The 10350-nt window shown below is 31.3% G+C and overlaps 1 long non-coding RNA gene across 24 annotated transcripts in view; it reads right to left on the reverse strand.

The window, feature by feature from the left end:
• LOC128076603 (uncharacterized) overlaps positions 1–9041 on the reverse strand; it is a 67634-nt gene extending 58593 nt beyond the window's left edge. For 2 of the 24 annotated variants that reach the window (XR_008204481.1, XR_008204476.1), the window contains exon 1: positions 1398–1572. This is a non-coding gene — a long non-coding RNA (uncharacterized LOC128076603). The other 22 variants (XR_008204466.1, XR_008204483.1, XR_008204465.1 and 19 more) reach the window with 22 other exon arrangements.
• Positions 9042–10350: the final 1309 nt, after the last annotated feature.

Raw genomic sequence — 10350 nt, forward strand, 5'->3', positions numbered from 1 at the left:
ACCTGAAATATCGCTTATTTTCATAGAAATCCCTGTTTTTCCCCTGAAATATCACTTATTTTCCTAGAAATCCCTGTTTTTAACCTGAAATATCGCTTATTTTCCTAGAAATCCCTGTTTTTCACCTGAAATATCGCTTATTTTCATAGAAATCCCTGTTTTTAACCTGAAATATCGCTTATTTTCATAAAAATCCCTGTTGTTCAACTGAAATATCGCTTATTTTCATAGAAATCCCTGTTTTTCCCCTGAAATATCACTTATTTTCATAGAAATCCCTATTGTTCAACTGAAATATTGCTTATTTTCATAGAAATCCCTGCTTTTCCCCTGAAATATCGCTTATTTTCATAGAAATCCCTGTTTTTCCCCATAAATATCGCTTATTTTCATAGAAATCCCTGTTTTTCCCCATAAATATCGCTTATTTTCATAGAAATCCCTGCTTTTCCCCTGAAATATCGCTTATTTTCATAGAAATCCCTGTTTTTAACCACTAAATATCGCTTATTTTCCTAGAAAAACCTGTTTTTCCCATGAAATATGGCTTATTTTCCTAGAAATCCCTGTTTTTCACCTGAAATATGGCTTATTTTCATAAAAATCCCTGTTTTTCCCTTGAAATATCGCTTATTTTCCCAGAAATCCGTGATTTTCCCCTGAAATATCGCTTATTTTCATAGAAATCCTTGTTTTTCCCATTAAATATCGCTTATTTTCATAGAAATCCCTGTTTTTCCCCTTAAATATCACTTATTTTCATAGAAATCCCTGTTTTTCACCTGAAATATCGCTTATTTTCATAGAAATCCCTGTTTTTCCCCTTAAATATCACTTATTTTCCTACAAATCCCTGTTTTTAACCTGAAATATCGCTTATTTTCCTAGAAATCCCTATTTTTATCCTGAAATATCCCTTATTTTCATAGAAATCCCTGTTTTTAACCTGAAATATCGCTTATTTTCATAAAAATCCCTGTTGTTCAACTGAAATATCGCTTATTTTCATAGAAATCCCTGTTTTTCCCCTTAAATATCACTTATTTTCATAGAAATCCCTGTTTTTCCCCTGAAATATCGCTTATTTTCATAGAAATCCCTGTTTTTCACCTGAAATATGGCTTATTTTCCTAGAAATCCCTGTTTTTCACCTGAAATATCGCTTATTTTCATAGAAATCCCTGTTTTTCCCCATAAATATCGCTTATTTTCATAGAAATCCCTGTTTTTCACCTGAAATATCGCTTATTTTCCTAGAAAAACCTGTTTTTCCCCTGAAATATCGCTTATTTTCATAAAAATCCCTGTTTTTAACCAGAAATATCGCTTATTTTCATAGAAATCCCTGTTTTTCACCTGAAATATCGTTTATTTTCATAGAAATCCCTGTTTTTAACCTTAAATATCGCTTATTTTCATAGAAATCCCTGTTTTTAACCTGAAATATCGCTTATTTTCATAGAAATCCCTGTTTTTCCCCTGAAATATCGCTTATTTTCCTAGAAATCCCTGTTTTTCCCCATAAATATCGCTTATTTTCATAGAAATCCCTGTTTTTAACCACTAAATATCGCTTATTTTCCTAGAAAAACCTGTTTTTAACCTGAAATATGGCTTATTTTCCTAGAAATCCCTGTTTTTCACCTGAAATATCGCTTATTTTCATAGAAATCCCTGTTTTTCCACATAAATATCGCTTATTTTCATAGAAATCCCTGTTTTTCACCTGAAATATCGCTTATTTTCATAGAAATCCCTGTTTTTCCCCTGAAATATCGCTTATTTTCATAGAAATCCCTGTTTTTCACCTGAAATATCGCTTATTTTCCTAGAAAAACCTGTTTTTCCCCTGAAATATCGCTTATTTTCATAAAAATCCCTGTTTTTCCCCTTAAATATCGCTTATTTTCATAGAAATCCCTGTTTTTAACCTGAAATATCGCTTATTTTCATAGAAATCCCTGTTTTTAACCTGAAATATCGCTTATTTTCATAGAAATCCCTGTTTTTCCCCATTAATATCGCTTATTTTCATAGAAATCCCTGTTTTTCACCTGAAATATCGCTTATTTTCCTAGAAATCCCTGTTTTTCACCTGAAATATCGCTTATTTTCATAGAAATCCCTGTTTTTAACCACTAAATATCGCTTATTTTCCTAGAAATCCCTGTTTTTCCCCTGAAATATCGCTTATTTTCGTAAAAATCCCTGTTTTTAACCTGAAATATCGCTTATTTTCCTAGAAATCCCTGTTTTTCACCTGAAATATCGCTTATTTTCATAGAAATCCCTGTTTTTAACCTGAAATATCGCTTATTTTCATAGAAATCCCTGTTTTTAACCTGAAATATCGCTTATTTTCATAGAAATCCCTGTTTTTCCCCTTAAATATCGCTTATTTTCATAGAAATCCCTGTTTTTCACGTTAAATATCGCTTATTTTCATAGAAATCCCTGTCTTTCACCTTAAATATCGCTTATTTTCCTAGAAATCCCTGTTTTTAACCTGAAATATCGCTTATTTTCATAGAAATCCCTCTTTTTCCCCTTAAATATCGCTTGTTTTCATAGAAATCCCTGTTTTTCCCCTGATATATCGCTTATTTTCATAGAAAACCCTGTTGTAACCTTAAATATCGCTTATTTTCATAGAAATCCCTGTTTTTCCCCTGAAATATCACTTATTTTCATAGAAATCCCTATTGTTCAACTGAAATATTGCTTATTTTCATAGAAATCCCTGTTTTTCACCTGAAATATCGCTTATTTTCATCGAAATCCCTGTTTTTAACCTGAAATATCGCTTATTTTCATAGAAATCCCTGTTTTTCCCCTTAAATATCGCTTATTTTCATAGAAATCCCTGTTTTCCCCCTTAAATATCGCTTATTTTCATAGAAATCCCTGTTTTTAACCACTAAATATCGCTTATTTTCCTAAAAAAACCTGTTTTTCCCCTGAAATATGGCTTATTTTCCTAGAAATCCCTGTTTTTCACCTGAAATATCGTTTATTTTCATAAAAATCCCTGTTTTTAAACTGAAATATCGATTATTTTCATAGAAATCCCTGTTTTTCCCCTGAAATATCGCTTATTTTCATTGAAATCCCGGTTTTTCACCTGAAATATCGCTTATTTTCATAGAAATCCCTGTTTTTCCCCTGAAATATCACTTATTTTCATAGAAATCCCTGTTTTTAACCTGAAATATCGCTTATTTTCCTAGAAATCCCTGTTTTTCACCTGAAATATCGCTTATTTTCATAGAAATCCCTGTTTTTAACCTGAAATATCGCTTATTTTCATAGAAATCCCTGTTGTTCAACTGAAATATTGCTTATTTTCATAGAAATCCCTGTTTTTCCCCTGAAATATCACTTATTTTCATAGAAATCCCTGTTTTTAACCTGAAATATCGCTTATTTTCATAGAAATCCCTGTTTTTCCCCGAAAATATCGCTTATTTTCATAGAAATCCCTGTTTTTCCCCATAAATATCGCTTATTTTCATAGAAATCCCTGTTTTTAACCACTAAATATCGCTTATTTTCCTAGAAATCCCTGTTTTTCACCTGAAATATGGCTTATTTTCATAAAAATCCCTGTTTTTCCCCTTAAGTATGGCTTATTTTCATAAAAATCCCTGTTTTTCCCCTGAAATATCGCTTATTTTCATAGAAATCCTTGTTTTTCCCATTAAATATCGCTTATTTTCATAGAAATCCCTGTTTTTCCCCTGAAATATCGCTTATTTTCATAGAAATCCCTGTTTTTCCCATTAAATATCGCTTATTTTCATAGAAATCCCTGTTTTTCACCTGAAATATCGCTTATTTTCATAGAAATCCCTGTTTTTCCCCTGAAATATCGCTTATTTTCATAGAAATCCCTGTTTTTCACCTGAAATATCGCTTATTTTCATAGAAATCCCTGTTTTTAACCACTAAATATCGCTTATTTTCATAGAAATCCCTGTTTTTCACCTGAAATATCGCTTATTTTCATAAAAATCCCTGTTGTTCAACTGAAATATCGCTTATTTTCATAGAAATCCCTGTTTTTCCCCTGAAATATCGCTTATTTTCGTAGAAATCCCTGTTTTTCACCTGAAATATCGCTTATTTTCATAGAAATCCCTGTTTTTCACCTTAAATATCACTTATTTTCATAGATATCCCTGTTTTTAACCCTTAAATATCGCTTATTTTCATAGAAATCCGTTTTTTCCTTTCAATATCGCTTATTTTCATAGAAATCCCTGTTTTTCACCTGAAATATCGCTTATTTTCATAGAAATCCCTGTTTTTAACCCTTAAATATCACGTATTTTCATTAAAATCCCTGTTGTTCAACTGAAATATCGCTTATTTTCATAGAAATCCCTGTTTTTAACCACTAAATATCGCTTATTTTCATAGAAATCCCTATTTTTAACCTTAAATATCGCTTATTTTCATAAAAATCCCTGTTTTTCCCCTTAAATATCACTTATTTTCATAGAAATCCCTGTTTTTAACCTGAAATATCGCTTATTTTCATAGAAATCCCTGTTTTTCCCCTTAAATATCGCTTATTTTCATAGAAATCCCTGTTTTTCCCCTTAAATATCGCTTATTTTCATAGAAATCCCTGTTTTTCCCCTGAAATATCACTTATTTTCATAGAAATCCCTGTTTTTAACCGGAAATATCGCTTATTTTCCTAGAAATCCCTATTTTTATCCTGAAATATCCCTTATTTTCATAGAAATCCCTGTTTTTCACCTGAAATATCGTTTATTTTCCTAGAAATCCCTGTTTTTAACCTGAAATATCGATTATTTTCATAGAAATCCCTGTTTTTCACCTGAAATATCGCTTATTTTCCTAGAAATCCCTGTATTTCCCCGAAAATATCGCTTATTTTCATAGAAATCCCTGTTTTTCCCCTGAAATATCACTTATTTTCATAGAAATCCCTGTTTTTCCCCATAAATATCACTTATTTTCATAGAAATCCCTGTTTTTCCCCTGAAATATCGCTTATTTTCATAGAAATCCCTGTTTTTCCCCATAAATATCGCTTATTTTCATAGAAATCCCTGTTTTTCCCCTGAAATATCGCTTATTTTCATAGAAATCCCTGTTTTTCACGTTAAATATCGCTTATTTTCATAGAAATCCCTGTTTTTCACGTTAAATATCGCTTATTTTCATAGAAATCCCTGTTTTTCCCCTGAAATATCGCTTATTTTCATAGAAATCCCTGTTTTTAACCTGAAATATCGCTTATTTTCATAGAAATCCCTGTTTTTCCCCTGAAATATCGCTTATTTTCATAGAAATCCCTGTTTTTCCCCTGAAATATCGCTTATTTTCCTAGTAATCCCTGTTTTTCAAGTGAAATATCGCTTATTTTCATAGAAATCCCTGTTTTTCACCTTAAATATCGCTTATTTTAATAGAAATCCCAGTTGTTCAACATAAATATAGCTTATTTTCATAGAAATCCCTGTTTTTCCCCTTAAATATCGCTTATTTTCATAAAAATCCCTGTTGTTCAACTGAAATATCGCTTATTTTCATAGAAATCCCTGTTTTTCCCCTGAAATATCGCTTATTTTAATAGAAATCCCTGTTTTTCCCCTGAAATATCGCTTATTTTCATAAAAATCCCTGTTGTTCCCCATAAATATCGCTTATTTTCATAGAAATCCCTGTTTTTCCCCTTAAATATTGCTTATTTTCATAGAATTCCCTGTTTTTCCCCTTAAATATAGCTTATTTTCATAGAAATCCCTGTTTTTCCCCTGAAATATCGCTTATTTTCCTAGAAATCCCTGTTTTTAACCACTAAATATCGCTTATTTTCATAGAAATCCCTGTTTTTAACCACTAAATATCGCTTATTTTCATAGAAATCCCTGTTTTTCCCCTGAAATATCGCTTATTTTCATAGAAATCCCTGTTTTTCCCCTTAAATATCACTTATTTTCATAGAAATCCCTGTTTTTCCCCTGAAATATCGCTTATTTTCATAGAAATCCCTGTTTTTCCCCATAAATATCGCTTATTTTAATAGAAATCCCTGTTTTTCCCCATAAATATCGCTTATTTTCATAGAAATCCCTGTTTTTCCCCATAAATATCGCTTATTTTCATAGAAATCCCTGTTTTTCCCCTGAAATATCGCTTATTTTCCTAGAAAAACCTTTTTTTCCCCTGAAATATCGCTTATTTTCATAAAAATCCCTGTTTTTCCCCTTAAATATCGCTTATTTTCATAGAAATCCCTGTTTTTCACCTGAAATATCGCTTATTTTCATAGAAATCCCTGTTTTTCCCCTGAAATATCGCTTATTTTCATAGAAATCCCTGTTTTTCACCTGAAATATCGCTTATTTTCCTAGAAATCCCTGTTTTTCCCCTGAAATATCGCTTATTTTCATAAAAATCCCTGTTTTTAACCTGAAATATCGCTTGTTTTCATAGAAATCCCTGTTTTTAACCTGAAATATCGCTTATTTTCATAGAAATCCCTGTTTTTCCCCTGAAATATCGCTTATTTTCATAGAAATCCCTGTTTTTCCCCTGAAATATCGCTTATTTTCATAGAAATCCCTGTTTTTCCCCTGAAATATCGCTTATTTTCATAGAAATCCCTGTTTTTTAACCCTTAAATATCGCTTATTTTCATAGAAATCCCTGTTTTTCACCTGAAATATCGATTATTTTCATAGAAATCCCTGTTTTTCCCCATAAATATCGCTTATTTTCATAGAAATCCCTGTTTTTCCCCTGAAATATCGATTATTTTCATAGAAATCCCTGTTTTTCACCTGAAATATCACTTATTTTCATAGAAATCCCTGTTTTTCCCCTGAAATATCGTTTATTTCCATAGAAATCCCTGTTTTTCCCCTGAAATATCGCTTATTTTCCTTGTAATCCCTGTTTTTCACCTGAAATATCACTTATTTTCCTAGAAATCCCTGTATTTCCCCTGAAATATCACTTATTTTCATAGAAATCCCTGTTTTTCCCCTGAAATATCACTTATTTTCATAGAAATCCCTGTTTTTCCCCTGAAATATCGCTTATTTTCATAGAAATCCCTGTTTTTAACCTGAAATATCGCTTATTTTCATAGAAATCCCTGTTTTTCCCCTTAAATATCGCTTATTTTCATAGAAATCCCTGTTTTTCACCTGAAATATCGCTTATTTTCATAGAAATCCCTGTCTTTCACCTTAAATATCGCTTATTTTCCTAGAAATCCCTGTTTTTAACCTGAAATATCGCTTATTTTCATAGAAATCCCTGTTTTTCCCCATAAATATCGCTTATTTTAATAGAAATCCCTGTTTTTCCCCATAAATATCGCTTATTTTCATAGAAATCCCTGTTTTTCCCCATAAATATCGCTTATTTTCATAGAAATCCCTGTTTTTCCCCTGAAATATCGCTTATTTTCCTAGAAAAACCTGTTTTTCCCCTGAAATATCGCTTATTTTCATAAAAATCCCTGTTTTTCCCCTTAAATATCGCTTATTTTCATAGAAATCCCTGTTTTTAACCTGAAATATCGCTTATTTTCCTAGAAATCCCTGTTTTTCCCCTGAAATATCGCTTATTTTCATAGAAATCCCTGTTTTTAACATGAAATATCGCTTATTTTCCTAGAAATCCCTGTTTTTCCCCTGAAATATCGCTTATTTTCCTAGAAATCCCTGTTTTTAACCTGAAATATCGCTTGTTTTCATAGAAACCCCTGTTTTTCCCCTGAAATATCGCTTATTTTCATAAAAATCCCTGTTGTTCAACTGAAATATCGCTTATTTTCATAGAAATCCCTGTTTTTCCCCTGAAATATCGCTTATTTTCGTAGAAATCCCTGTTTTTCACCTGAAATATCGCTTATTTTCATAGAAATCCCTGTTTTTCACCTTAAATATCACTTATTTTCATAGATATCCCTGTTTTTAACCCTTAAATATCGCTTATTTTCATAGAAATCCGTTTTTTCCTTTCAATATCGCTTATTTTCATAGAAATCCCTGTTTTTCACCTGAAATATCGCTTATTTTCATAGAAATCCCTGTTTTTAACCCTTAAATATCACGTATTTTCATTAAAATCCCTGTTGTTCAACTGAAATATCGCTTATTTTCATAGAAATCCCTGTTTTTAACCACTAAATATCGCTTATTTTCATAGAAATCCCTATTTTTAACCTTAAATATCGCTTATTTTCATAAAAATCCCTGTTTTTCCCCTTAAATATCACTTATTTTCATAGAAATCCCTGTTTTTAACCTGAAATATCGCTTATTTTCATAGAAATCCCTGTTTTTCCCCTTAAATATCGCTTATTTTCATAGAAATCCCTGTTTTTCCCCTTAAATATCGCTTATTTTCATAGAAATCCCTGTTTTTCCCCTGAAATATCACTTATTTTCATAGAAATCCCTGTTTTTAACCGGAAATATCGCTTATTTTCCTAGAAATCCCTATTTTTATCCTGAAATATCCCTTATTTTCATAGAAATCCCTGTTTTTCACCTGAAATATCGTTTATTTTCCTAGAAATCCCTGTTTTTAACCTGAAATATCGATTATTTTCATAGAAATCCCTGTTTTTCACCTGAAATATCGCTTATTTTCCTAGAAATCCCTGTATTTCCCCGAAAATATCGCTTATTTTCATAGAAATCCCTGTTTTTCCCCTGAAATATCACTTATTTTCATAGAAATCCCTGTTTTTCCCCATAAATATCACTTATTTTCATAGAAATCCCTGTTTTTCCCCTGAAATATCGCTTATTTTCATAGAAATCCCTGTTTTTCCCCATAAATATCGCTTATTTTCATAGAAATCCCTGTTTTTCCCCTGAAATATCGCTTATTTTCATAGAAATCCCTGTTTTTCACGTTAAATATCGCTTATTTTCATAAAGTCCCTGTTTTTCACGTTAAATATCGCTTATTTTCATAGAAATCCCTGTTTTTCCCCTGAAATATCGCTTATTTTCATAGAAATCCCTGTTTTTAACCTGAAATATCGCTTATTTTCATAGAAATCCCTGTTTTTCCCCTGAAATATCGCTTATTTTCATAGAAATCCCTGTTTTTCCCCTGAAATATCGCTTATTTTCCTAGTAATCCCTGTTTTTCAAGTGAAATATCGCTTATTTTCATAGAAATCCCTGTTTTTCACCTTAAATATCGCTTATTTTAATAGAAATCCCAGTTGTTCAACATAAATATAGCTTATTTTCATAGAAATCCCTGTTTTTCCCCTTAAATATCGCTTATTTTCATAAAAATCCCTGTTGTTCAACTGAAATATCGCTTATTTTCATAGAAATCCCTGTTTTTCCCCTGAAATATCGCTTATTTTAATAGAAATCCCTGTTTTTCCCCTGAAATATCGCTTATTTTCATAAAAATCCCTGTTGTTCCCCATAAATATCGCTTATTTTCATAGAAATCCCTGTTTTTCCCCTTAAATATTGCTTATTTTCATAGAATTCCCTGTTTTTCCCCTTAAATATAGCTTATTTTCATAGAAATCCCTGTTTTTCCCCTGAAATATCGCTTATTTTCCTAGAAATCCCTGTTTTTAACCACTAAATATCGCTTATTTTCATAGAAATCCCTGTTTTTAACCACTAAATATCGCTTATTTTCATAGAAATCCCTGTTTTTCCCCTGAAATATCGCTTATTTTCATAGAAATCCCTGTTTTTCCCCTTAAATATCACTTATTTTCATAGAAATCCCTGTTTTTCCCCTGAAATATCGCTTATTTTCATAGAAATCCCTGTTTTTCCCCATAAATATCGCTTATTTTAATAGAAATCCCTGTTTTTCCCCATAAATATCGCTTATTTTCATAGAAATCCCTGTTTTTCCCCATAAATATCGCTTATTTTCATAGAAATCCCTGTTTTTCCCCTGAAATATCGCTTATTTTCCTAGAAAAACCTTTTTTTCCCCTGAAATATCGCTTATTTTCATAAAAATCCCTGTTTTTCCCCTTAAATATCGCTTATTTTCATAGAAATCCCTGTTTTTCACCTGAAATATCGCTTATTTTCATAGAAATCCCTGTTTTTCCCCTGAAATATCGCTTATTTTCATAGAAATCCCTGTTTTTCACCTGAAATATCGCTTATTTTCCTAGAAATCCCTGTTTTTCCCCTGAAATATCGCTTATTTTCATAAAAATCCCTGTTTTTAACCTGAAATATCGCTTGTTTTCATAGAAATCCCTGTTTTTAACCTGAAATATCGCTTATTTTCATAGAAATCCCTGTTTTTCCCCTGAAATATCGCTTATTTTCATAGAAATCCCTGTTTTTCCCCTGA

The sequence above is a fragment of the Tympanuchus pallidicinctus genome, unplaced genomic scaffold (assembly GCF_026119805.1).
Source record: "Tympanuchus pallidicinctus isolate F22 unplaced genomic scaffold, pur_lepc_1.0 scaffold143, whole genome shotgun sequence".
Lineage (NCBI taxonomy): Eukaryota > Metazoa > Chordata > Aves > Galliformes > Phasianidae > Tympanuchus > Tympanuchus pallidicinctus.